General features: G+C 48.8%; 1 protein-coding gene across 1 annotated transcript in view; it reads right to left on the bottom strand.

Annotated features, from left to right (window-relative positions):
* Positions 1 to 26,260, bottom strand: part of LOC146810881 (electrogenic sodium bicarbonate cotransporter 1-like) — a 358,834-nt gene that overhangs the window by 91,288 nt on the left and 241,286 nt on the right. The gene's annotated exons all lie outside the window — the stretch shown is intronic.

Raw genomic sequence — 26,260 nt, 5'->3', positions numbered from 1 at the left:
TTGCTTACTCTATTTGGCGTTGGATTGTGGATTTCCTCGGCGGTTGTCTGGGGAGGTCTCGGTGGCGTTTTTGGTGCATTGAGGGGCGCGGGATTCCGGCTCTCTTTTATTTACATGCTGGGGGCGTGTCCTGTGTTACTTTTTTTTTTGCTTCATTGCACCTGGTGGCCATTTAAGGGGCTGTTCCTTGTTGATGTTGCTGCTGGTTGATTCTTGCTTTGCTGGCTTACATTTGGTGTTGTGATGGAAGTTGCTGATGATTCTGTTGCTCCTGACCTTGGGGCTGTCGCTTCTGGGTCTCAGGTGGCTTTGCCTTCATTATCTGTACTCACACAGATGATTGATACCGCTGTGGCTACTGCATTGCGTGGCAAGTTGACTGCACCTCCTTCAAAAAAACTCAGGTCGGATCCTGACTCCCAAGTTGGTTCTGACGCTGAGGAGGATGTGGAGGTTCGAGGTCGCTTTGTGCAGGGTGCTGATCTTAAAGACGTCCTGGGGCACATTCGCACCAACTTGCTGTTTCCTGATTCAGTTGCTCCGATGGAGGATGATTTTTTTGAGCAGCATCAGCGTCCGGATCCTGATAATCTTCCACTGCATTCTTCTGTGGTGAAGGTGTTGGAGACTGAGTGGAAGGATGTTGACAAAGGGGCTTTCCCTCGCTACTTGGCGAAACGTTACCCTTTACAGGATTTTTCTTCCAAGTATCCTTCCTCGGTGAAGGTTGATTCTTTAATGGCGGCTATGTCTTCTCAGGGATCTGTGGTGTCTGAGGATTCCTCCCCGGCGGATCCTGTGGATCGGAAGGTGGATGGGGCAGTGAAGCGCACTTTTTCTGCGGCAAATTTTTCCATCCGGGCTGCCACTTATTCTTCTTATACCATTCAGTCCTTGCTGAAGGATTTTCAGTCCTTAGCTGAACTGTTGGACCAGGGCGAGGATGTCTCCTCTACATTGGCCATGATGGAACAACAGGTTCGTCTCCTTTCGGACGTCTCTTTTGATGCCTTGGGTGCGGCGGCTTCTGCGGCTGGTTCTTCTGTGGCGGCTAGGCGCCAGTTGTGGCTGCGCTCTTGGAAGGCTGATGCTGCCCAGAAGTCTTTACTTATGAAGATTCCGTTTACTGGTGTCAAGCTTTTCGGTCCTCCTTTGGAGGATATGGTGAAGAAGACTGCGGAGGATAGGAAACTGCTGGCTCCGGATCGGGCTGGTAGTTTCCGTTCTTTTGGTGCTACCCGTGCCTTTGGGCCTTCTCGTAGGGGCCGTGTTCACCAGCCCTTTCGTGGTAGGGGGCGTGGCCGGGGTGCCCCTTCCACTGATAAGTCCCGGTTCTCCAATGTTCAGTCCACCGCTTCTGCTCCCTCCAAGTCATTACTCTGTGTCTCTGGGGAAGGGTCCGGTTGGGGGTCGGCTTCGATTCTTCCTGGCGTCCTGGAAGATGATTGTGTCGGATCAGTGGGTCCTTCGGGTGGTTTCCGAGGGTTTTCGCCTTGGGTTCAGCCAGGTTCCTCCAGACTATTTCAGATCCACTCCTTGCCCCAGGTTGGCTCTCAAGAAGGCGGCGCTTTTGGCCGGTATAGATTCTCTTCTGGCAAAAGGTGCTGTGATCCCGGTTCCGGAGGCTCAGCGGGGGTTGGGGGTGTACTCCATCCTGTTCCTTGGTGTCCAAGCGCACGGGGGATCTGCGGCCTGTCCTGGACCTGAAGTGGCTGAATGGGTTCGTTCCTCCTCAGACTTTCAAGATGGTGTCTCTGAAGTTGATCCTCCCTCTGATTTCTCGGGGAGACTTTCTGGCGTCAATCGATCTGCAGGACGCCTATCTCCATGTGCCTGTGCACCCCGCCAGTCAGCGCTTTCTGCGATTCTGTGTCCTGGGTCGGCACTTCCAATTTCAGGTATTGCCTTTTGGTCTTTGCTCTGCTCCCAGGGTGTTTACGAAGGTTCTGGCTCCTGTCATTGGTCATTTACATGGGGAGGGCATTCAGGTGTTTCCCTACCTGGACGATTTATTGATTTCTGCTTCTTCTCTTTCTAAGGCGGTGATCCATGTCCAGAGGGTTTGCCAGGTCCTGGAACAGCACGGCTTCCTGGTGAATGTGGGGAAGTCCTCCCTGGTTCCTTCGCAGGATCTGACTTTCATAGGGGCTCGTTTCAGGACTCTGTTGGGGTCGGTGTTCCTGCCACCTGCTCGGATGGAATCCATACTGTGTGCTGTTCGATCCCTGCAGTCGGGTCCTTCCCAGCCTGCGAGACTTTGGTTGAGGGTTCAGGGTCTCATGTTCGCTTCTCTGTCTGTGGTTCCTTGGTCTCACCTTCACATGTATCCCATGGTGTCCCACATTTTGCTGCATTGGGACCCCTGTTCTCAAGATCTCGATCTCTTGATTCCTGTGTCGGTGGGGGTTCGAGTGGCCCTGGAGTGGTGGTTGGACGTAGTTCATCTCTCCCGGGGTTGTCCTTTTCTGGTGATTCCTTCTCGGGTCCTCACTACCGATGCCAGCCTCTTTGGCTGGGGTGCTACTCTGGGGGCCTCTTCGACTCAGGGTCTTTGGGATCTGACTGTGGGGTCTTGTTCGTCAAATTACAGAGAGCTGAAGGCTGTCCAGTTGGGTCTGTTGGCCTTCTCGGACCTTCACTTGGGTCATCATGTTCAGGTCAGGACGGACAATCAGGTGGTCATGGTGTATCTGAATCATCAGGGGGGCTGCCGGTTTCCTTCCCTCAGTTCCCTCAGTTACCAGATTTGTTCATGGGGAGAGTTGCACCTGGAATCGCTGTCGGCTGTTTACCTTCCAGGTCGGGAGAACGTGGTTGCGGACTGCCTGAGCATGGTCTTTCCGTCCGTGGGTTCCTTGTCCCTGACGCACCAGATGTTCCGAGATTTGCGACGGAGGTTTGGGTCTCCGATTGTGGACCTGTTTGCTTCGCGATTCAATGCGAAAATCCGTTGCTTTTGCACGATTATGCCATGTCCGGAGGCGTGGTGGATAGATGCTCTGTCCTTCCTGTGGCCGAAGGGCCTGTTGTATGCGTTCCCTCCGGTTCCCCTGATCCCCGTTGTGTTGCAGAGGATCAAGAGGGAGGGGGCCCTTGTTCTTCTGATTGTGCCAGGTTGGCGTCGCCGCCCATGGTTTCCTCTCTTGTTGGAGTTGGCGGTGGGCACGGGGTGGCTGTTGCCCTTTGATCCTTTTCCTCTGATGGGGCCTCCACTACCTCTTCCAGTGTTCCGGTCCTTGGGTCTGCGGGCCTGGCTCTTGAGAGGGACTCCCTGATTCGGGGTGGGTGTTCGGTGGTGGTTGCTGATGTTATTCAGCGATCCCGGCGTCCGTCTACTTTACGTTCCTATGCGAAACACTGGGACAACTTTGCTGCCTGGTGTATTCGGCGCGGTGTGTCTCTGTCTGCTTTGGATCCTGCCCGCATTCTTGATTTTCTGCATCAGGGTTTTGATTTGGGGTTGGCCATCTCTACTCTTCGGGCGCAGTAGGCTGCCATTCGGGCATTTCATGCTCTTCCTTTGGTTTCTGTGGTGCCGTTGGTGTCCAGGCTGTTGAAATCTCTGGCCTTTCAGCGTCCCCGTCCTGTTCTGTCTTCTCCTCCTTGGGATCTTCCCCTGGTTCTGCGTGCGCTGCAGTCGGTTCCTTTTGAGCCTTTGGAGTCGGTTGACCTGAAATTCTTGACTCTTAAGGTCGTCTTTCTGGTGGCTATTGCTTCTGCCAGGAGGATTGGGGAGTTGGGAGCTTTCCTGAGGTCTGATCCTTTTTTGTGTGTTCTGGAGGATCGTGTTGTACTGCGCCCTCACCCCACTTTTGTTCCGAAGGTGAATTCCTTTTTTCATCGTTCTGCTGAGGCGGTTCTGCCAGTTCTTTGTCCTGATCCTTCCTCTGGGGATGAGTCGATGCTGCATCTTCTAGATGTTCGGCGCGCCTTGTTGATTTACCTGGATCGAACTTCTTCTTTTTGCAAGGTGGACAATTTGTTTGTGAATTTTGGTTTGTCCCGTAAGGGTTTGCGTCCTTCTCTCTCCACTCTCAGTCGTTGGATTAAGGACGTTATTCTGTTGGCTTACGGTTCTTCGTCCTTGGTTCCTTCTCTTCCTGTTCAGGGGCGTTCCAATCGTTCGGTTGCAGTCTCCTGGGCCGCTTTCAAGGGAGTGTCCATGGAGGATATTTGCTGTGCTGCCACTTGGTCTTCCCCTCATACCTTCATGTCGCACTACCACCTTCAGGTTAGTGGTGGTGCTTCGGTTGCCTTTGCCTCTTCTGTGCTTGGTTCTGGGGTCCCATAGGTTGGAGGCTCTCTGTGTCTCTTTCCTGTTGTTGTAATAAAGTTTTGCTATACTGCTGACTTTACTGGTGGACTCTGTTATTCCATGAAGCTGATATGCTTTGGTATCGGCTCATTGGTTAATACTGTGGCGAGGAAGACGGACGAGGAGGTAATGCCCCGGTTACTTACCGGTAATCTTCATTACTCCGAGTCCTTGTCTTCCTCGCCACAGTATAGTTTCCCTTTCCCTCCCGGCCCTCTTCTTGGCTTCATGTCTGCGGCTTGGTTTCTCAGGTCGTTCAGGTGCTTTCTGTGTCCCTTTATGGGATTGGCTGTCGTAGCTGGGTGTAACGCCCTGAACGTCTCAGGATCGTTTAACAGACACGACAATGAGGACGCAACCACTTGTGAAGGGTTAGTTCTTTTAATGAAGGCAAATAAAATACAAAGAACCAACAAAAGTTATAGTCACTGGAATCCTCCAGGCTAAGTACGTTACCAGCCCACAGCACGGATGGTCCTAACCGTCCTCTGCATATACGCCGATCCCGGCGTATGCCAACAGAGGGCAGAAATGAAATGGCCGACAATGCCAATCGGTAGGCTGTGAGGGGCACGAAGAGTGTTGGGGAGAAACGAGGAGTCAGGGAAACACCCAGCCGGGGTCTCTACCTGAAGGGAGCAGCCGCTCAACCTCTTCCTCAGACTGCACCGGGACGCGGAGTCACCTCCTGGTGATGCGTCACCGATACCCCAATCACAAGCAAGAAGACTGAACCGAGAGCAGCCGCTCGATCGATCCTGTGGACTTCCGAGTCTGTAACGCGGCAAACACCTCCTGGTGTGCGTTACAGCTGGCAGTCCCTGTGTCTCTGGTCGGGCTGGGAGTTACGACTCCAACCAGCAAAAGCGCCACTGCGCTTGGACTCAGCCGAGTCAAAAAGCGAAGCTCAATGGTTGACCGGTAGAGCTTCCGGGTCCTTCACAGGTGACGATGGGGCAAGACACGGCCCAGGGAGTAACGACTCGACCTACCTCCGTTCTTGCCTTACTGGAGCACCACTCCGGAACACTGCTCTTCACGAAGCAGGTACGTCGGTGTAAACACAATATCCGACAGCCTTGTACCTCCCGGTTCCTCCCTTTATAGGGCGTGTTTTCCTTGAGTTATGTAACAGCTCTCCTGTTTACATAAGGGCGTGTTTCCCTTGAGTTATGTAACAGCTCTCCTGTTTACATAAGGGCGTGTTTCCCTTGAGTTATGTAACAGCTCTCCTGTTTACATAAGGGCGTGTTTCCCTTGAGTTATGTAACAGCTCTCCTGTTTACATAACCTCTCAACCGCTAAGCATCCTGGGAGATGTAGTCCGTTTTCGCTGGTTACCGTTTTCCTCCCCTCGTATGACAGGAATTCTTGACACTGGGGGCCATATTGGAGGGAGAGGGAGACTAGAATGTAAATTTATACTTGGAGTTTCTGTGGGAGCCGAAGGCTCATTAGTTAATACTGTGGCGAGGAAGACAAGGACTCGGAGTAATGAAGATTACCGGTAAGTAACCGGGGCATCTCACAGTGTCACACGTGTGCATGCACATGTTGGCTCCACAGTGCTCACTGCTGAGGAGTGCACTCCTAGAGGGCGTGCTTGGGAGTTCTTAAAATGGCGCTTTATCTGGCTGCACACTTGTGGCAGCAGGAGCCGGTGAAATGGTGGACCTGGTCGGTTCAATTTACCCCCAGCACCCACAGTTGGCACCCTTCACCTATTCTGTCTCAAGTGCAGGGCGCTGCGTCTCACAGTCAGAGATACTACTTCAAAAATCAAGAATGCCCTTCTTCCAAACTCAGCCAAACCTTTAACTGTCAAGGAAAGAATTATCTGACCAGGAGTACAGTGGTAAAGGTGCCTTGGGCCCTAATGAATGCAAAAGAAGTACGCCTTATCCCTTTGTTTAGTAGCAAGAAAGCTGTATTTCAGGTGCTATGGGCCCCTCACATCCCTGGACCCAAGAGCCACTGCACCTGCTGCACTATTGATAGCTACATCCCTGCAAGACCACTGCATGTATGAATGAGAATAAAAAACCCTTCTGATCTTAAGTTGAAGTAAATAATAGATTCCTTCAAGGTAACAGGATAGTTATTAATGTAAAGCACATGTTGAAAGATGTGGTTCTGACCTAAGCTTGTAGTTTTAAAATTGAAGTTTGAATTTAGGGTGTTCTGACATTTACTGCCATCTTCCCCAATAAATGACCACTGGAGTGAATCAGGTGCCATACAGCTTGTATAACTAGCAATAAAATACCCCCAAAACAAGCTGCATACAGGTTAATCAGAAGGAGGGAGGTCTTTATTCACCAGGCAACACACTTTTAGGGTCCCACACTCATACTGTAACATTTAAAGGGAGATTTATCAACACTTTGCACTGCCACAAAGTCATGCCTAGTAATAGAAAGTGGCACAAAGGTTTGAACAAGTATTTACTTTCCAGAGCAATGCTTTTTTGTGCTGGAAAGTAGCCCTTAAAGTAGCACAAATAGAGCTTTCAAAGTTTAGATCAAAGGGGTGTTCCATGGGTGGTACTTGGGCTTTCCCATGCTGCCACCTATAGTTTGACGCAAAACCAGATCTACGAAGGCTGTTTGGCTTTACAGTAAAAAATTATGGCTCCTTGAAACAGGCGGTAAGTAGGAGAAATGCTTACATTTCTCCAAACATTTCAAGCATTTAATGTGTGCTGCTCCGTACCACAGACATCCAATGTTTAAAATGTTAAATAGTCTAAGCAAAGGATTTTGTACAAGAAGTGTACACTTCTAGTACAACATCTATCCTGAACTGCATGCAAACACCTGAGTGGAGCTAGGCAGCCTTAAAGAGAACCTGCAAGAGACAAAAGCGTTGCTCTCTCAACCTAAAGAGCACAGCAGCTTTGGTTGGTGCGCTGCGTTGCACTATTTTTTAGTTAATCTACCAATTGGCTATAGATTTTAAAACAGGCCTGCTCTATTTATTAACAATGAATCGTCTAACATGGCTAATACCAGAAGATGGCGCCAAACGCTTTGAGTTTGTGGACTCAGGCCCAGCCAAAACTTCAGACATGCACCACTGCTTGTTAAATGATATTGCAGATCCTTGGAGTTCTGTGGCCACGCAAATACGCATTAGTAAATGCATTAGGTTTCACCTATGTGATTAATAATACGCTTTTTTGTTGTAAGTTGCAGCTTGCGGAATAGTTGTACAATATAAGTTACAGAAAGTCTGTTAAAGTGTTATGACTTGTTTATGTACAAAAAGGCAATATAGTGTGATTCTACTAGTGGTTTTATAAAGTGGGAAGATTAGGTAAATAGTGGAGGACAAAGATTAAAAAAAAAAGCAGGTACCTGATAAGTAGGCTTGCAAGTGGTGCAGCTATGTGGGGAATATGTAAAGGGTGGATGAAACAACCATACAAGTACAGCGCTGTTTTTGCAAATCCAAAAAAAAAACAAGATTAGGAAAACTAGATGAAAAGGTATTGTTTGGTATTATCCATTGTTAAGATAAACAAATGAAAATTAACTTTAAATTTATCAAATGAGCATTTGAGCAGCTGTGCAATACAAATGAAAGAAACACACTCAAAGACGGGACTATTGTTTTATTGAGATGGGCAAGTTTTTTTAAAACAGATTTCTCTTACAAAGTTTGAATTTTTACTTTGCACTTCACACAACACAATCTTACCTCTGAACTGATTACTAAGCACACGCTTTGTGTTAAAAAAGTGGAGAACTCCCACCAAAGCAGATGTTTTTTTTTTAAATGTAAAAGTATTCAAAAATAATAGATACCTTCCGAAAAAAGACCAGCAGCACAAATCCCATACAATCACTAAACACGATTGCTCTCAAGGACAAACTTTGACGCAGTGTGACAATGCCCAGCAGCTGGAATTTTCAAATTCACTGCTCTGGAAATTATACAGCCTCCCTTCCCAGCCAGTAGAAGAAACAGGCTGCAATCACAAAACTCGAGGAATACTTTTAGAACAGGCCCATGACCTTGTTTACAATCCAGGACTCTGCAGCACATGTCTGGTGCTGTAATTTTATACAGAAACTGTCCCAACGGATATAGGAGGTTGAAAGATCCCTTTAGAACACCACAGAACATGCTCATGTAAAGCAAAGCAATCCATTTGTTCGGGTTCCCGGTACATAATGCACCAACAAACGAGACAGAAAAAAAAATGCTTTTTTTTAGCGATAAAAACATGACAGAAAAAAATGCAATTTTATTAGCTGAACAATATCTTAAACAATGGGAAAATGTGTTAAACAAGCATGTGGACAAGGTAAGATACGTATTGTTAAACAGCAAATTCTGAGCGGCCTTAACGTTAGTAAAAAAGTTTCACAACTTTTGGGCCAGTGCCACTGCACCTGTTGCACCATTCAAATCCTGGCCCTAGTGCTTCCAAGATAACTGCACTTGTGACTGCTTGTATAACAATGATCTGTGTTTAGTGGGGTGCCTGGAGCTTTTGGTCCTAGTGCCAGTGCACTATTGAAATCATAACCTTAGTTCCTGCTAGATACCTGCACTTTTGACTGCCTGTTTAGTAGTAAAATATAGCAATAATTGGTGCTTAGAGGAGTTATGACTACTTTTATCCCCGGGGCCACTGCACCTGCTGCAGAAGAGCTTTTGGTCTCAGTGTCACTGCACCTGCTGCATCATGGTAATCATGGCCCTAGTGCCCCCTAGATAACTGCAATTGTAACTGTTTTTAGTGGTAACATGTCGCAATAATCCATTCAAATGATGATCCCAGTTCCTACAAGATAACATGCATTTTTGACTACCTGTTTAGTAGTAAACTTTAGCAATATTTGGTGTTTGGAGGGGTTTGTAGAGCTTTGGGCCCTGGTGTAACTGCACCTGCTGCACCATTCAAATCATGCCCCTTTTAACAGCAAGATAACTGAAATTGGAACTGACTGTTTAGTAGTTAAATATAGCAATATTTGGTGTTTAGGAGTTCTGACAACATTTGGGCCCGGTGCACATGCACCTGCTGTACCATTCAAACCATGAACATAGTGCTTGCAAGATAACTGAACTTGTGAATGCCTGTTTACTAGTAAACTATAGCAATATTTGCTGTTTAGAGGAGTTTTGACAACTTTTGGCCCTGGTGCCACTATACCTACTGCACCATTTCAATCATGACTATTGCCTGCAAGGTAACTGCGCTTGTGACTGCCTGTTTATTAGCAAAATATAGCAATATTAGTTGTTTAGTGGTAAGCCTGGAGCTTTTGGTGCTGTTGTCACTGCACCTGCTTCACCATTGTAATCATGACCCTAGGGCCTGCTACATAACTGCACTTGTGAATGTTTAGTAATAAAATGTAACAATCTGTATTTAGTTGGGTCCCTAGTGCTTTGGGCCCCGGTGCCACTGCTCCTGCTTCACCATTCAAATCATTCCCCTTTTAGCTACAAGGTAACTGTAATTGTGACTACCTGTTTAGTAGTACAATATAGCAATATTAGATGTTTAGAGGAGTTCTGACAACTTTTGGGCCTGGTGGCACTGCACCTGCTACACCAATAAAAACATGACCATATTGCCTACAAGATAACTGCACTTGTGACTTCCTGTTCAGTAGTAACTGTATCAATATTTGTTGCTTTGAGGGGCTCCTAGAGCTTTGGTCCCCCGTGTAACTGCACCTGCTGCACTATTTTAGTCAAAAATAGCAATCTTAGGTGTTTAGAAGGAAAGATTCAAAATGTAAACAGTAAAGGGAAAGATACAAAATGTAAACAGTAAATGGTATGCAGCATTAACCAAAAGAAAAAAGTTCGAACCAACAACGCAGACGGGAATGAGTAGTTAGGCCACAAGAAATTGAAGCGAGAACAGGCTACAACCAATAGAAAAGGAGGAAAGTAAGCTGGCAAGCATAGGCACCAATACAAAGTGAAGGAGGGATTTAAGGCCCTATTAAGATATATAAAAATCAATAGATTTTGCAAGCACAGCATAAGCGCTGTGCATGCGAAATGTAAAAAGCACCCCAGTTGCGGCCATGTGTTTCCCATATGGTCCTTGAAGTCCATTAAACATTCAGGGGAGTTCCTGGATAATACAGTATTCAAGACGACTGCTTCTCGTGCAGGCGCTGTTCATGCCAGCTTTCCCGTCTGCCCATTTGTGAAACTGCGATATCCGATATTAGCTTCCATTTATAGCAATCTCAATAACTATTTATTGGCCTGAAAATAACGTACAAATGAAGTAACTGAATACAGCAAACTTCAAATTTCACAAAATGATAGCAGACAGGAATGCATATTAATTGTGACGGGGTAACAGTCTGCATGTAGCAGGCAAGGCCGCTCTCGTAGAGCTATAAGCTGTTATAGGTGCAGCACTTTGAGCTTGATCATTGCAATAATCCCACTAGCTCCATGCATGCTGAAGGATTCCAACAACTCTGATATGCGAGCTTGTGCTGCCCCACCTATTACATGCCACATAAACTCATTCATGGCGTTGTTCAACGTAGAGCGAACTTGACAGTTGTACTAATGGCCGCCATTGGGGTCGAAAATCCAGCACATAGGTTTTGTACTCGTAATGAGGGTTACCTTTGGAAATGCAGGTTTTCCTTCCAAATTCGTATTCCGGAGTTGGGAGCAATCAGTGAGAACTTGCTTGTTGAGTTGTGAGACTGTCATGCCGAGACCTTTCTTAAGTCTTTTCTTCTGGGACTTTTGCATGATGACATGTTCTGAATATGTGTACAGTTTCATACTCAGTGTTTTGTGTGACTATGTGTCCTTTTGCATTTGATAATCATTCCCACTTGGGCGAGATGCTCAATGACATTTTAGGATTCAATCTAATGGATGAATTGTATTACATACGATGAAATTTGAGTTTTCAGGTGATTGTGAAATGTGTGTGCCTGTTTAGGCAAGACTAATTAATTTGATTACATTTGTGTGTGAACTATGGTATATCGTAATATTTGAATGAGTTTATATTCAGGCCATAGGTAATTGGAACGCATAAGTAAAATTGTTTGTTAGAAAAATTATTTTACATATATTTTATGATTTGCCCAGTTCATTGCTGTCATGGTATTCTGTTTGTTTACTGCAATAATATCATGTGCACTTTAAAAGCGCTCTCAAAATGGCGCCCCAGTATGTGAGCAAAGTTGTGGTATGTGGTCGAAAAGTGTCATGACGAGCATGACTATATAAATGAATTGAGATAAAGAAACTCATGAGCCTCCGAAACTATTTTAGGAGTTTAAACAAGAATGGTGAAACTGTGGAGTGATGTCAATTGCAAACCTGACCCATAATTTTAGGTGCTGTGAATTGATATATAGCTGGTTGTTGATGCTTACTAGTGTCTTACTAGTGTCTTCCCTGCAACAATCCAACTTTCTATTTTTAAATACCAAAACACTTCTCTGCCAAAACTATTGGTTAGACACGTTTGATTTTTTTAATATAAATTGCCGTATTTAAGGGATCATAAATTATAAGGAATAAAATACTCCCAGATGTATATAATTATGATATTGGAAATCACTGTGTAGTTATATGGTCTTACAAATTAGCTCCTCCTTCATATGCATGCCTTTATGCCTGAGGAGAAATGGCCACACACATCCCCCTCGACCTCTGCAGCTTTCGATAGTCTCCCACAAGTCACTCATCAGAAAGCTTTAGCACTTGGGTATCTGCAGATCACAGTCAAGTGGATATCCTCTTTCCTCACAGACAGAACTTGATGAGTTTGACTTGCCCACTACAGCTCGGAACCCAAGAAACGCATCTGTGGAGTCCCTCAAGGATTGTCCCTCAGCCCAACATTCCTCAACATCTACATGACACCCCTTTGCGGACATCTTCAGAGCTCATGGCATCAACATAGTATCCTACGAAGATGACACACAGCTCCTCCTCTCCCTTATCGGCTTAACCAGCACCGTAAAAGCAAACTTTGCCAGCTGCATGAGCAATGTCGCTGCTTGGATGAAAAACAACCGTCTCCAGCTCAACACAGACAAAACCGAAGTCCTAATCTTCGGCAACAACCACTCCCCCCGGGACGCCTCTTGGTGGCCCTCCAAATTTAGCCCCCACCCACCCCTGCGGACCATGCCAGAGCCTCAGGATCATCTTGAACATCAACCTCTCCATGTGCAGACAGATCAACTCTGTCTCCTCATCATGCTTCCACTTCCTGCAAACGCTACGCAATATTTTAAAGTGTATCCCACTGAACACCAGACAAACAGTTACCCAAGCTCTTGTCACAAATAGACTTGATTACAGAAACGCCCTCTACTTTGGAATCCCAGCTCATGTCCTACACCAACTCCAAACCAGCCAGAGAGCCGCCGACAGACTCATCCTGAGCGTCTCATGAAATAACCATATCTCTCCACACCACAATCTCCACTGGCTCCCAGTCCGAGAAATATGTAAGTTCAAGCTACTCACCCATGCCTAAAAAGCTCTCCACAACCCCGGTGCAGCTTACCTCAACCCCCGACTCAACTTCTATCAACTCACCCAACACCTTTGATCGGCGTCCCAGGCAAGAGGACACTTCCCTCGCATGAAGAAGACCAGACAGAACGGCCATGATCACCTCCTCCCCCCTCAGACCTGTCCTACTCAGCGCCTGGATACCCTCACGGGTGATTAGCTGCGCTCCACAAATTCACATAACATGGCCATGGAACACCTTGGAGTATCATGTAATTTCTTAGTTCCATACAATCAGATACTTTAGTCAATGTATAATAATATTGTGACTACCACAACCACTACTTCTACTATTACTGCGAAATCTATTACTTCTATTACGATGTTCAAAAGCGCCCAACGCACAGCGTATTATCTCTTGAAAGTGGAGTAGTAAATGTTACTATTATCTAACACACTTCCAAGGTTATTAGGCTCCTAGTAGGACACGATTCTACGATATGATATGACACTATGCAAATTAAGACACAGAAATGTTTCAATCCAGTAAACAACACAAACTCTTCTTTGTGTGTATCCTTGACACAAAGGAAGTTGTTAATAATGCTTTCTTTCAAGCCCAAGGTAAAGTACTAATGCTCTTCTTATGTCCAGGAATGATCAAAAGTCCATTAAATAACATACCAATATCATCGATCCTAATATTTGCCTGTGTGCTGCCATCAAATGACAGGGAACACCCTAAACAGCGTGAGCTCGACTCAAATATCCACGGGGGGCGTGTCTGATGACAGTAGGGCGCTGCTCAGGCGCTATTGCGACTAATTAGGAACTGTTCAAATGGCCGGGCCAAAAGAGCAGTGCCACGCCAAGAACTACTGGGCGGGCTCAGTGCAGCGAGGAGGGCCTGTCTTTGAGGGCTCGAACTTTCTAAAGTTCTTACATATAACTGTATTTCTCTGAATTAAGGCATGAACTGCCGACAGAACAATTCAGAAACAGAAAGGTGGAAACACTGCTCACTGTTCCCGACGTGTGCTATCCGTAGTTCATGCGTTGCCTCAGAGGGTGCCGAGATAAATGGACGGACTTTAGACAGTGTAACAGAAAAGGCTCTCGGTTCTGCACTGAACCGGTGCAGGCATTCAAAATACGACCCCAGAACTGCTAGTGTCCCATCGCCCTTCTGAGGGAAGTATACTGCAGCATGCCAGCTTCGACATTTCTCCTATCACTACCATGTCCCTAGTATGTACATTACACATGGTCATTGCAGTCCGTACAGTTTTCAGATTGTAAAACACCACTGCCAAAGCAGCTGCTATTTCCCCCAGTCTATAACTAACCATTAACCTGCCCTTTCACCTGCTTTCCCCTGTACTTGTGCTTCTTGCGGGGAGGGCCAGTACTTAAGTTGAGGCGGGGGTTGCCAGTGGGCAACATCACACCGCACTTATATTGGAGGACAGGGACACGTTGTACTTGTCCCACAAGCAGCAGACCCGATTAACAAAGATGATAAGTAATTTTGCATTTTATGGCTGATGTGCGACACCTTGTGGCAATATTACAAACTGCAGTTTAGTAAATAAAAAAAACACGTAGACTAGAACCACCATGTAGGACCAGCATGGACGTCATGTTTGAAAAGACTGGAGTAGAGACATCGATAAGTGGTGGGTGGGCTATGAAGGGTGGTGTATGAAATAAACAATGCATACGAGGGCAATTTAATATAATTTAATATGTACTTAGACGGGAGTGTACATATTGTCTAGGGTCTGGTTGGGTGGCGAAAGTCTCACAAGTGTGTGACATGGTTTAGAGTAGCAGCCACGCCGGTCCTCGAGCCCGACCTCTTGTATTCTGTTCGCATTCCTATCACGAGGATCGTCCAGTATGTTTACAGTGCTCACAACAGAGTACGGGACCGCGAGTACTGACAACCGGAAAGACGCTCTGACCCGAGAGTGCATAGGCCCTACTGGAGAGTAACTGTAGCCCGCTTTCCCCCCTGGTAATGAGGTACTGCAGACTGTGTACTCACACTTCGTAATGAGCAGTTATATTGTGCTTTATTGCTGCACCTCATGTTCTAACAACACAAACATCTTAAGGTAAATAATACAGTCAGCCACAGCCAAAGTACTGCTTCAGTCACAATGCAGGCAGGGACATCTTAAGGATTTTGGGGGCCCTGGGCCAGAGGTATTTTTGGGGCCCCTCTTTGGAACAGCTTCGAATTTATGATCCATTTTTAGCTATTTCATGCCCTCTTTGGACATGTGACTGACAGTGCATAGACACACTTGTTGAAATTCTAACTGTGTTTATATCTAATATTCAGATATTTTCAATATTGTATCACAGCAGCAGCTAACTAATATTATTGCAAATAATCTCTGTGTGACACCCTCCCATTTCTCATATGTGAGGTCCTGTTTTGGTCTAAAAGAAACTTCTTTTTAGGGATGTTGCATGAAACATAAACACAACATTTTCTCTGCAAAATATCTGTAATGCACTCTCACACATCACCCTCAATTAAAATAATTTAATGGAAAACGGTATTCAGAAAATATGTTTAAGAATTATTCAAAGTCATTCGGACAAGAATCTGCAGCACAGACCTGGCTCCAAGGGGCCCCCCTGAAAGGCTGGGGCCCTGGGCCAGAGCCCACTTTGCCCATGCCTTAAAACGTCTCTGAATGCAGGAACGTTCTTATGAATAAATAACTGGGCGCCACAATCCGAAGAAATAATTTGGGCAGGAGCAGTTATATATGCATATTGTTAACCAAATGAAGCACAGGGTGGGTCACTGGCTCCTGTTTGCTTCCATGTACGTCTAGAATGAAGGAAGGAGCGCGTGTTTGCACTCATATGCAATAGCAGGTTTCGTACAGTTAGAAAGGCAGTGGCGGCCGGAGGAGCGTCGTCCCACTACTCTGCAGCAATAAAAGATGCAAATAAAATGTTAATAAGACAATGTTATCATAATTTTATTTTGTCCTGTTGTGGCAGCTTTGCATGAGGGTGTAGGTGGCTGGAGAGCACGAGAGGAATGGTAGAACCCTCCTACGTGCGCAATGACTGTTTGGCCGGCCATCTTAGGCAGAGACGTTTTAAGGCATGGGCAAAGTGGGCTCTGGCCCAGGGCCCCAGCCTTTCAGGGGGGCCCCTTGGAGCCAGGTCTGTGCTGCAGATTCTTGTCCGAATGACTTTGAATAATTCTTAAACATATTTTCTGAATACCGTTTTCCATTAAATTATTTTAATTGAGGGTGATGTGTGAGAGTGCATTACAGATATTTTGCAGAGAAAATGTTGTGTTTATGTTTCATGCAACATCCCTAAAAAGAAGTTTCTTTTAGACCAAAACAGGACCTCACATATGAGAAATGGGAGGGTGTCACACAGAGATTATTTGCAATAATATTAGTTAGCTGCTGCTGTGATACAATATTGAAAATATCTGAATATTAGATATAAACACAGTTAGAATTTCAACAAGTGTGTCTATGCACTGTCAGTCACATGTCCAAAGAGGGCATGAAATAGCTAAAAATGGATCATAAATTCGAAGCTGTTCCAAAGAGGGGCCCCAAAAATACCTCTGGCCCAGGGCCCCCAAAATCCTTAAGATGTCCCTGATCTTAGGCCGCCCAAAACAGTCATGCGCACTTTCCATGTTCTCCAAGCAGGCTGCATTGCAGCATTGTGATTGGTCAGGGGAGCCTGACTGTGCTTCCTCTTTCTGGAGTCGGATGCAGGAGAGCAGAAGAGATGCGGGACTGGCAGCAAGGTAAGTGTTATTTATTCTCTTACTTTTTTTACATTGCAACCCGTGCCACCCCCACATGTGCCCCGCTATCCACGAGCCGTGTCTGTAGAAAGGTATGTCATCTTTACAATGCGGAACAACAACTGGCATTCAAACTGCGCAGCTTGTTCTGCAGGTCAGTCTCAGAGGATGCTGGGACACAGGGCTGCTGTGACAGTGGGCAGGGCTCTGGCTCAGATCTACGCCTTAAAGCCCATATCATACAGTGGGAACATGATCAGAAGTGAAAGCCAAAAGGGAAAGAGAAACTTGGTAAATAAAAAAAAGATAATGGAAATGAGAGAGACTGCTGAAGAGGGAGTGTCGGGCAAAAACACATGAGGAGAGTGCCAAAGGTGAGAATATCACTGCTATCCTGTGGCAGAAGTTAGTTTATAATTGGACACATCATGTATACTTTTTCATAATGTAGTGTACAGTCACCTCTAATGAAAATGAATTCCCTTTTCATCCCAATCCAAGCACTGTAAATAACAGATGTTAGTATTACCCAGTACTGGTGGTACTCAGCTTACCAACCTTCGATTTTGAGCCAATAAAATGCTTACACTAAACCTGCCCCTAACCCAGCACAAACTAAGCCCGCCCCCTAGCCCCACCCAAACTCCACAGCTTATTTGGGTGAGTACCTGCGCTTATTTTTTCCCATCAAAAGTGTTAGAAATGGGATTTCTGGTTGGCTAAGGCTAGCGCCAAAGCCAGGCAGAGACCACCACTCTGGTCAGGACAATGGAGTTACACACCGAAGATAACCCCTGCTCACCCCCTTGGTAGCTTGGCACACCCAGTCAGGCTTATCCCGGAGGCAATGTGTAAAGCATTTGTGCAACACACATACACACAGCAGCAACACACTAGGCACACTACAAAAGAAACTCCACACAAGGTTATATCAAAAATAGACTTTGTATTATCCTAAACACATTAGAAACATAATCACACATTTACACTGTGCCAACTGGCACTAGGCAATATTCACAGGGGATTATTTACAGGACCAGGCCAATCGGGCCACGGTCAGAACCAACAGAACAGGTAGGTAAATGCAAAACACAACCAGCAACTACTGGTACCATAATGACCTAAGCATTATCACATTAGCATTAGACACCATCCTAAAATACCATAACATGACATTAGGCAATAAATCACATTAGGCCCAAACCTAATTAGCATAAACACATTACGCACTCTCCTTGGGCCTCAACATCTTAAACACATTATGCACAAACATCCTAAACATAAACACTTTATTTTATAGGCATCACCAGCATAAATCACCTTACGCAATCACATTAGGGCCTTGCGCCCTACCAACATTTAACTGACCCCCAGGCCAACTGGCCGTCTTAGAAGGCTCAAATGCCCTATGTCCCAATTGTCAAGGATTGGCTGCCATGGCAGCAATAATGAAAAGTGGGCAATGCACGGGCCTAAACGTTGCAGCTGCCACTAATTGCGGTGCAGCTGTGCAGCCAAAGAGATGGGCACTGGCACTCTCTTTACCCTCTGTCCCCCACTGGGACTGTAAAACTCAAATGTCCACTTCTGCAGCCCACACAAAGTGCGCACTGTGCTGGGGTGTGGGTGTTTCTCACCCCCCTTCTCACCAAAGGAATGCCCCCCAAACGTTGCAGCTGCCTGCTCTTTCTCGCGGTGCAGCTGGGATCAGGACTGGCACTAACTGTGCCTCCTTAGCTCCCTTCGCCGGAGCTCCAATACGGGGCTTAGACTCAGCCCCCAAAAGAAATCAGCGTGGGCACCACTGTGCCTGGGGGAGCCCTACTCGGGGGACTCTCAGAAACAAATGCCCCTAATGTTGGAGCGGCCCACTCTCCTGCGGGGCCGTTCGGTATATGGGCACTGACAGTGTGCTAGGCAATGCCCTCACTTGACCGGCACTCTCAGGCTGAAACCCGGGGCTCTCCTCAGCCCACGGGAGTCCCGGCCACGTCTCTACTGCAGGGGGGAAGGCAACGGCAATGTGCCTCTACACACACCCCCACCGGACTCCCAACTGTGCCCCACTCACCGGGCTGGTCTGGGGAGGCTCTCCTGACTTCACCCGGGCTCTCTTCTTGCTGCAATCACCGGGGTCCGCGAGGCACCGGTCTTCTCCTTGGGCATCTCCTGACTTCGGGTTGCAGTCACAGAGGCTCCATCTTCATCACGAAATCCTACTCCAGCCGCATTACGCGGCATCCACAAAGGCAGGGTGGTCTCCCGCCGGACTTCCTTCAGGCGTCTTCCTGCTTCCGGCCCACCACGAGGCCCCGCCCACAGTCAGGTGGACGCGCCTGGCTTCTTGGTCACTCCGGGCCACGGCGGTGAAACGCGGGGTGGGCTCCTGCTTCAATTATAAACTAAAAAGCAGGGTGGGCACCTGCCATCAACATCCATAATGAGGGGTAGGCTCCCACTCGTAAGGGACACAAACGCGGGATGGGTACCTGCTAATCACAGCGGCAATGCGGGGGAATACCTACGACAGGGATTCCCTCCTCCACGGATGTATGACGTTACAACGCACACTATTACAACGCATGCACTTACAACGCATTTTTTACAACGCATAATCCATTACAACGCATGACATTACAACGCATGACACTACAACGCATTTTTAAAAAATACCTTTACAACGCACTACCATTACAACGCATACTACCTTTACAACGCATACCATTACAACGCATAATTTTAAATTACATTTAAGGTAAGTATTAGATAGTATAGGAGTAAAAATTACTATTCTAACTCCAGGGGGTGCAACAGTAGGGTAAGTGTTGGATAGTGTAGGGGTAAAAATTACTATTCTAACTCCAGGGGGTGCAACAGTAGGGTAAGTGTTGGATAGTGTAGGGGTAAAAATTACTATTCTAACTCCAGGGGGTGCATCAGTAGGGTAAGTGTTGGATAGTATAGGGGTAAAAATTACTATTCTAACTCCAGGGGGTGCATCAGTAGGGTAAGTGTTGGATAGTATAGGGGTAAAAATTACTATTCTAACTCCAGGGGGTGCATCAGTAGGGTAAGTGTTGGATAGTATAGGGGTAAAAATTACTATTCTAACTCCAGGGGGTGCATCAGTAGGGTAAGTGTTTGATAGTATAGGGGTAAAAATTACTATTCTAACTCCAGGGGGTGCATCAGTAGGGTAAGTGTTGGATAGTATAGTGTAATATTATGCGTTGTAATGGTATGCGTTGTAATGGTAGTATGCGTTGTAATGGAATGCGTTGTAAAGGTAGTTTTTAAAAATGCGTTGTAGTGTCATGCGTTGTAATATCATGCGTTGTAATGGATTATGCGTTGTAAAAAATGCGTTGTAATGGTAGTGCGTTGTAAAAGTTGCGTTGTAAAGGTTGTTCCCCCTCCTCCACGGGCAGCTCAGCGCTGCGGAGCCCTTGTGCTCCCTTTCAAGGGAAATTTAAAAGAAAACACTCACAGGGAGCAAAAAAAATGGAGCAAAAAGGTCCTGGCATATTAAAAGCAAAGCGCTCAAAGCGTGAGGCCGTCAGTGTTTACCGGGATCGCTTCGTGACACGCTATCTACCAAAGCACAGACCGTGCCCACATACCGCCGGTATCGTTGTCTCCCCTGATATAATAAACGCCCTCCCCGCTGGACCCTCCCACACCCTCTGAATGTGCACAACCTTTACGAGCATTCCTGCCCTGGAACGCCCATTTCTGACTCATAGAAGTAAGTTGAGTCACACAAAAATCTTGGTGCGAGTTAATCGTTTTATGAGAGTAAACCAGTCTTTTGTGAATTTTTAGACGTGGTTTTATGCGTGTAAGCTGTTTGCCCGTGTAAGCCAAATTCACAACTGAAAACAACTTTTTGAATTGTGCCGTATATAATTCATGTTTGACTATACTTAAGTCTGGGAATCAGAACTATCTATAACAATATCCCCCTGCAGTTCTGAATACTGTTCACTAGGGAAGCTGTTTGATTGGGTTAGAATTTGCTATAAATGAACCAATTAAAAAAACCCAGTCAGTGCTGAAGAGAATGAATCAAAAAAGGGCAGAATCTGACAGGAAGACTCGCGGGCAACCGTACTCCTAAGTGTCAACACCTCTCACGCACCACAAGTTACAAATCTTTACAGTGTGTAGGGGCCAAGGCCATTTAAAATAGGGCTTTGGGGGGAATTTTGGGCCGATGGTGCAGCCCAGAGCCCAATTGGGCTTGTTTGGGCTACATTTGGGCTGGGGGATAGGTATACGGCCATTTTGGATCACCAGCCACCATTTCGGTGGGGTGACACGGCAGCTGGCCTGGGGGAAGATAGGGCGAGGAAATTTTGTGGTAAATTTGTCCGTCTGCTGCGCCCCCTGGTACGGTTTCGGGTCTCCTGCTCACTTGGCGCTGTCAGCATAGATGATAACATGGCACTTCACCGCCTGGAGTGTTTGTGCCTGCCAGTCTCCGCCGTGCGGTCCCGCAGGCGCGCGGCGATCACCTCTCTCGGTTGGCCGAGAGTGGCCACGGCCCGCGCCTCTGGGGGTACGAAGTCATTTCAGTCCACTGCAAGGGGGAACCGGGCTCACGGTGCAGGCGCTGTCACGGGGCCGAGGTGCACGGTCCCACTGGCGGGCGCCCCCCGCCCACACGCGGTGATCATCTCTTATTTGGCCGCTTGGGATCGCGGCCCGCGCCTCGGCTGGTGAGCCCTCTTCCCTCCCCCTACACTACCGGGGGCATCCTTTCTTTGTTCGGGGTCGGGTGTGGGAGGGTCCAGCGGGGAGGGCGTTTATTATATCAGGGGAGACAACGATACCGGCGGTATGTGGGCACGGTCTGTGCTTTGGTAGATAGCGTGTCACGAAGCGATCCCGGTAAACACTGACGGCCTCACGCAGCCGGCAGTAACAGGCATTGTCGCGCTCCTTGCAGGAACTACCTTTCCCGGCATGCGTAGCGTCAGCACGTCCCACGTGAGCAACGCTACGCGCAAACCCGGATATAGGAAGTCCTCGCCGATACAGAGGGGCCGTTGATTCCAGTTCCGGACGGAGTTGGGATCCTGCCGCCGTTAGAGATCCATCCGTGGACCAAGTCTTCCAGGTGTCAAGCGGTACCGTGAGTACATGTTCCTGTAGGCTCTGCCATCAGGAGGTTTGGTCGTTCTGAGAGTTCCTCTGTTGGGGAGACAGCATGCTTGCGTCTCATGCAGAGGGACTATAAAGCATCCTACCCTTTTCCGTTGTTTCAAGCCTGTGGTCAGCTTCCGGTTTCTCCGTTGGTGAGGTTGCTGTCGGGCATCTCATGCGGAGAGATCTCTTTGTGTGCAAGAGGCCTCAGCTGGAGTGGCCAGCCCGCTCCATATCTGCCTTTGCTGTATCGCCCCTCTGTTGGTGAGACTGCCGGCTGGCGTCTCGTGCAGGGGAGCGAGTTGTGACGTACACTTGTTCTCTGTAGCGGAGCCAGTACTTGAAAGGCTCTGACAGAGACCGATTTCTGCTCTGTAGAGATTCTTATCCTCTCTACCACCACTTCCCAAGGCCTTAGGATGGGAACCTCCCGTTAATCCTGGTTTCATTTAGGACAAAGGAGTTGCAATCGTGAACTGATGGCACGAAGAGCAGAATTGCTCCATATTTCTATGTTTTTGGGGAGACTCATGAGGCCAACTATGTTAATGCACGTCTGGTGATCAGACCCCGTTTTACGTTATTTGTTGTGTTTTCATTAGGAGAGAGAGACGTGTGAGGGGGTCGTCCGCACATCCTAGCTAACCATCCTTACTTCGGGGTAGGTGTCGGGAGAGGGGCACTAGGGCACTGACTAGTAGATTATACCCGGCAGAGCTAGAAGGGTAATGCCTGTATCTTTTTTCTCTTCCATTTCCTAACAGTTGGGTTGAACGTGTGCTCCCATCCTCACCTCTCTTCCTGTGCCAGCCTTCTGCCTTTTTCTTTCAGGTAGGGAGAAGGATCCCCTAAAAGGTGGAGCGGGAGGTCACCCAGTAAGGCGGGTGTGGTAGTTAGGCAGGTAGGTAGGACTAATTACTGTTCTTGTGTCTCCTCAGGTCTCCCTCCCTGCAGTTCCCATCCTTTCCTTCCCCCGCTTAACTATCCCACTAGTCCGAGTTTGTTGCTCTTCGGACTTGGGGCAGTTTAGAGGTGGACCCCTTTGAGCATCGGCACAATCCCGAGGACTTCATCTGGCAGAACCTGACATAGCGGCACGGGCTTGGGGGGCAAAACGCTTGTGGCCCGGAATACGTCACGTGGGTTTGCCTTGCGGTTAAAAGGGACATCTGGTACTGCTTATACTCCGCCCCCCCTTTTCTTACACATTGTGTGGCGGTGAATGGGCTCAGCCGGGGCCGGCGGAGTGGGGGGGAATCCATGCTGTCCCTGGCAGCGGGCGGGGGAGGAACGCGCGGGCACGAGGGGGGGAGGTGTTGGAGTGGGGGGCTGGGGTGAAGGAGGGTTGGGGGTGGGGGGGTAGGGTCGGGTTTCAGGGTGCCGGACGTGGGGTCGGGTGAACTCTCCTGGATGGGGCCGCCAACCGTCGTTTTCGCGGACTTGGGGCGGGTAGCGGTGGGGCCCGGGGGGGCGGGGGGGGGGGTGGTACCCGGAGTTGACAGGGACAGACAGGACACTAACCCCGGCATGTCGGACTCATCGTTCTTTTGCAGGGGCGGCAGGCGCAGTGCTCGGGTGAGTTACATGCGGCTCCACCCAACTGAGAGGATGGGCAGGCTCTGCCTTGTGCGGGCGGCCGGGCCCCAGCGAGGGACCTGCTGGACGGAATGCGTGGTAGGAGGGCGAGCGGTCTCCGGTGTCACGGCCCAGTGGGTCAATGCGGCCCCTGAGGGCAGGGGCACGGGGCCGGGACAACACAGCAGGATACGATGGATAGCCATGCGGTACGCTGCAGGAGGGTTGGGATATAAGGCATCTTTAGCAGCGGTTCCTTCTGACTTTACATGACTATCGTGTTCAATCCTTCGGGGTTTGCGTCCCGCAGGCACTCTCTGCAAAAAAATAATAATAAATAAATAAATTAATTAATAAGTACTGATCTGACAGGGGAATGAGCTACAAGGAGCGGGCTGGAGTCCCTGGGGACGGCCCATTGCGTTTGGATAACTGGCTGGAGTCCGTAGAGGACGGCCCATGACTGTAGGATCCCGGGCTGGAGTCCGTGGAGGACGGCCCATCGCTGGGGGGATTCAAGGGCTGGAGTCCACGGAGGACGGCCCATTGCTGTGGGGATCACGGGCTGCAGTCCACGGAGGACGGCCCATTGCTGGGGATCACGGGCTGGAGTCCATGGCGGACGGCCCCGGGCGGTTGGGTTTGTATTGAGGGGAGGGGGGTGTCACTAATGCTGTGTCTAGTTTTGCAGAAGGTCAGGACAGATGGCGTGCGGAGATGGTACAGTGGCGTTTCGCAGGTGGCGGATGGAGTGCTCCCCCCCCCCTTTTTTCTCACCACTGGTTAGGTGGCGGGCTCCAGTTGGGACGCCGACCTTGGCACCAGGTAAGGCACAGGCACGCAGGGGGGCGGTGGCACGCCACCAGAGCGGGAGCAGGGGAGGACGTACGGCACCGCTTGGCGGGTCGGTGGACACAAATGTGTGGGGGGGTGGAAGACGGGGAGGTTTGCTAAAATAAAAAAATAAAAAATAAAAAAAGGGGGTTTAGGGGAGGGATACAGGTGGGCCCGGAGTTGCCACAAACGGCGCGGCAGAGAAAGGGACCGATCAGGGGCCCATACTAGGGAATAAGAAGGGGACTGCGAAAGCCGCGCCGTCACAGGTCTGAACCTGCCTGGCATGGGGATGACGGAGCCCTTGGGGGGGCCGCCTAAGGCTGGCCACCATAGACCACACTTGGACGAGCGAATATGTGGGTATGTGCCAGGGGGGAGCTGTCAGCGAAGGGGGCCGCGAAGACGAGTGGGAGCTTGCCAAGAGGCCGGGGGTGGCCATGGCATTGAGGATAGGCTGGCGGCATTCATTGACTTCTGGCGGTGTACAGTGTGAAATATCTAGACAGGCCCATCCCCTGGTTGAAATCCATGGACGTGGTCAGAAGGGCCTCGGTAAAGGGAGGGGGAGACAAGGGGTCCCGCTATGATTGTGGAGTTCTAGGCGTGGGCAGCTTGGGTCCCGGACAATGAGTGGGGGGAGCGGTACCCCGATCTGTACCTCTGAGTACAAGCTGGCAAGCTCCCAGGGCACAAAAGGGGGAAGCCTTCTATACCTAGGAACCAGTAACTGCCGGGGAAGGGATGATGTGTTCACAGGAGCCATTTAAACTGTTATATTTTCGTAACGTATGTATACATACGTTGAGACAACTCATAGGATCCTTAGTCAGACACCAATGTGCTGAGCGACCTATACCAGCGCTAATGGGTGGGGTTTGAGAGGACGCTAGGTACGGCCAATCGGTTGCCGCTGGTCTGTCGCCTCCTGTCAGAACCGCTTCACCCATGTGGGGTGGGGGCACTCGGCGAATGGCACAGGGACCGGGTGTGGGGGCATGCTGGGACTCCACTGACGGCGCAGGGGCCAGACGGTACGGCCAGTTTAAGCGTGAGGATCGTAGTGTGCTGGCAGTCACCTTGGTGCGCCGCTATGGAACCGGTTATTGGGCGGGGACAGCGGTCCGAACAGGTCCCACGGCATACTTCCCGGGGCAGGGGTGGCAGCAGAACATGGGGGTATCAGTGCAAAGCTAGTCCGCACAGGCACCGGGGCCTTGGGGTAATTGGTGGGTGTATTATCCGCGGACCGTAGACGCCGGGCTCTGGCAGGAAGCTGGGAATTTGCTACGACACACGGGGACGTGGTGTGTGCAGATCGGAACCCAGAACCCCGGGTAAGGCGCATGGAGGGCCCGTTTGCGGGTGCCCCCTGTCTAACCGCTCCTTTCCATTTTCAAATTGGGGGTGGTGCTACAGATAGGCGCGGGCAAGGCAGGTTGCACCCACTCCTCGCCTGGAAAAAGGGGCATACAGTTGGAGGTTACGTCTTTAAAAAAAAAAAATTGGAGGGTTCGAGCTTGTTTTCGGTGGGTTTGTCATGGCACGCGGGTACAGAGACGGTGACTTTTCCTGGGGGGCCAGCCCGATTCTGCGGACTGTTAGCAGTGAATGACAAGTCTTTAGAGCCCACGGGTTACCTGGAGTGCCCTTGGCATCAGAGGGGACACGAGGTCCCAGTGCAGTGTGGTCGATTATTGGTGTTGAATTGGTGGTGGGGCTAATACAGGCCCGTTTGTGGATAGACAAACAACTGCACATGCTGCTGCGAATTGAGGGGTCGCTTGCCACACAGGAGGTGATGGTTGGGGTGGTGTATGGTAGTACGGTTTCTGTTAGGATGCCACAACTTTGGCTGTAGGGTGGGGGGCGGACTTTCCGTGGGAGTTTGGGGGTGAGGCGGACAAGTGTGGCAATGATCCATCCTTACGTGCTCTTGTCGTCCGGGCCTAGGTGGGGACTTGCGCATGTGGCACACGTTTCTGGGGCTTGTCAACGGCATTCAAAGGGTGCCGCCAGATGGATATAAAGGGGGACGTCATGATTTCCTCAACCACGGCTGGGGCGAGAGGCTTGGGGTTTTACCGACACTTGTAACCCTGGAAAAA

This window comes from Triturus cristatus, chromosome 7, assembly GCF_964204655.1.
Source record: "Triturus cristatus chromosome 7, aTriCri1.1, whole genome shotgun sequence".
Lineage (NCBI taxonomy): Eukaryota > Metazoa > Chordata > Amphibia > Caudata > Salamandridae > Triturus > Triturus cristatus.
The sequence above is the reverse complement of the archived record's forward strand: the minus strand, read 5'-3'. Positions and strand labels throughout refer to the sequence as shown.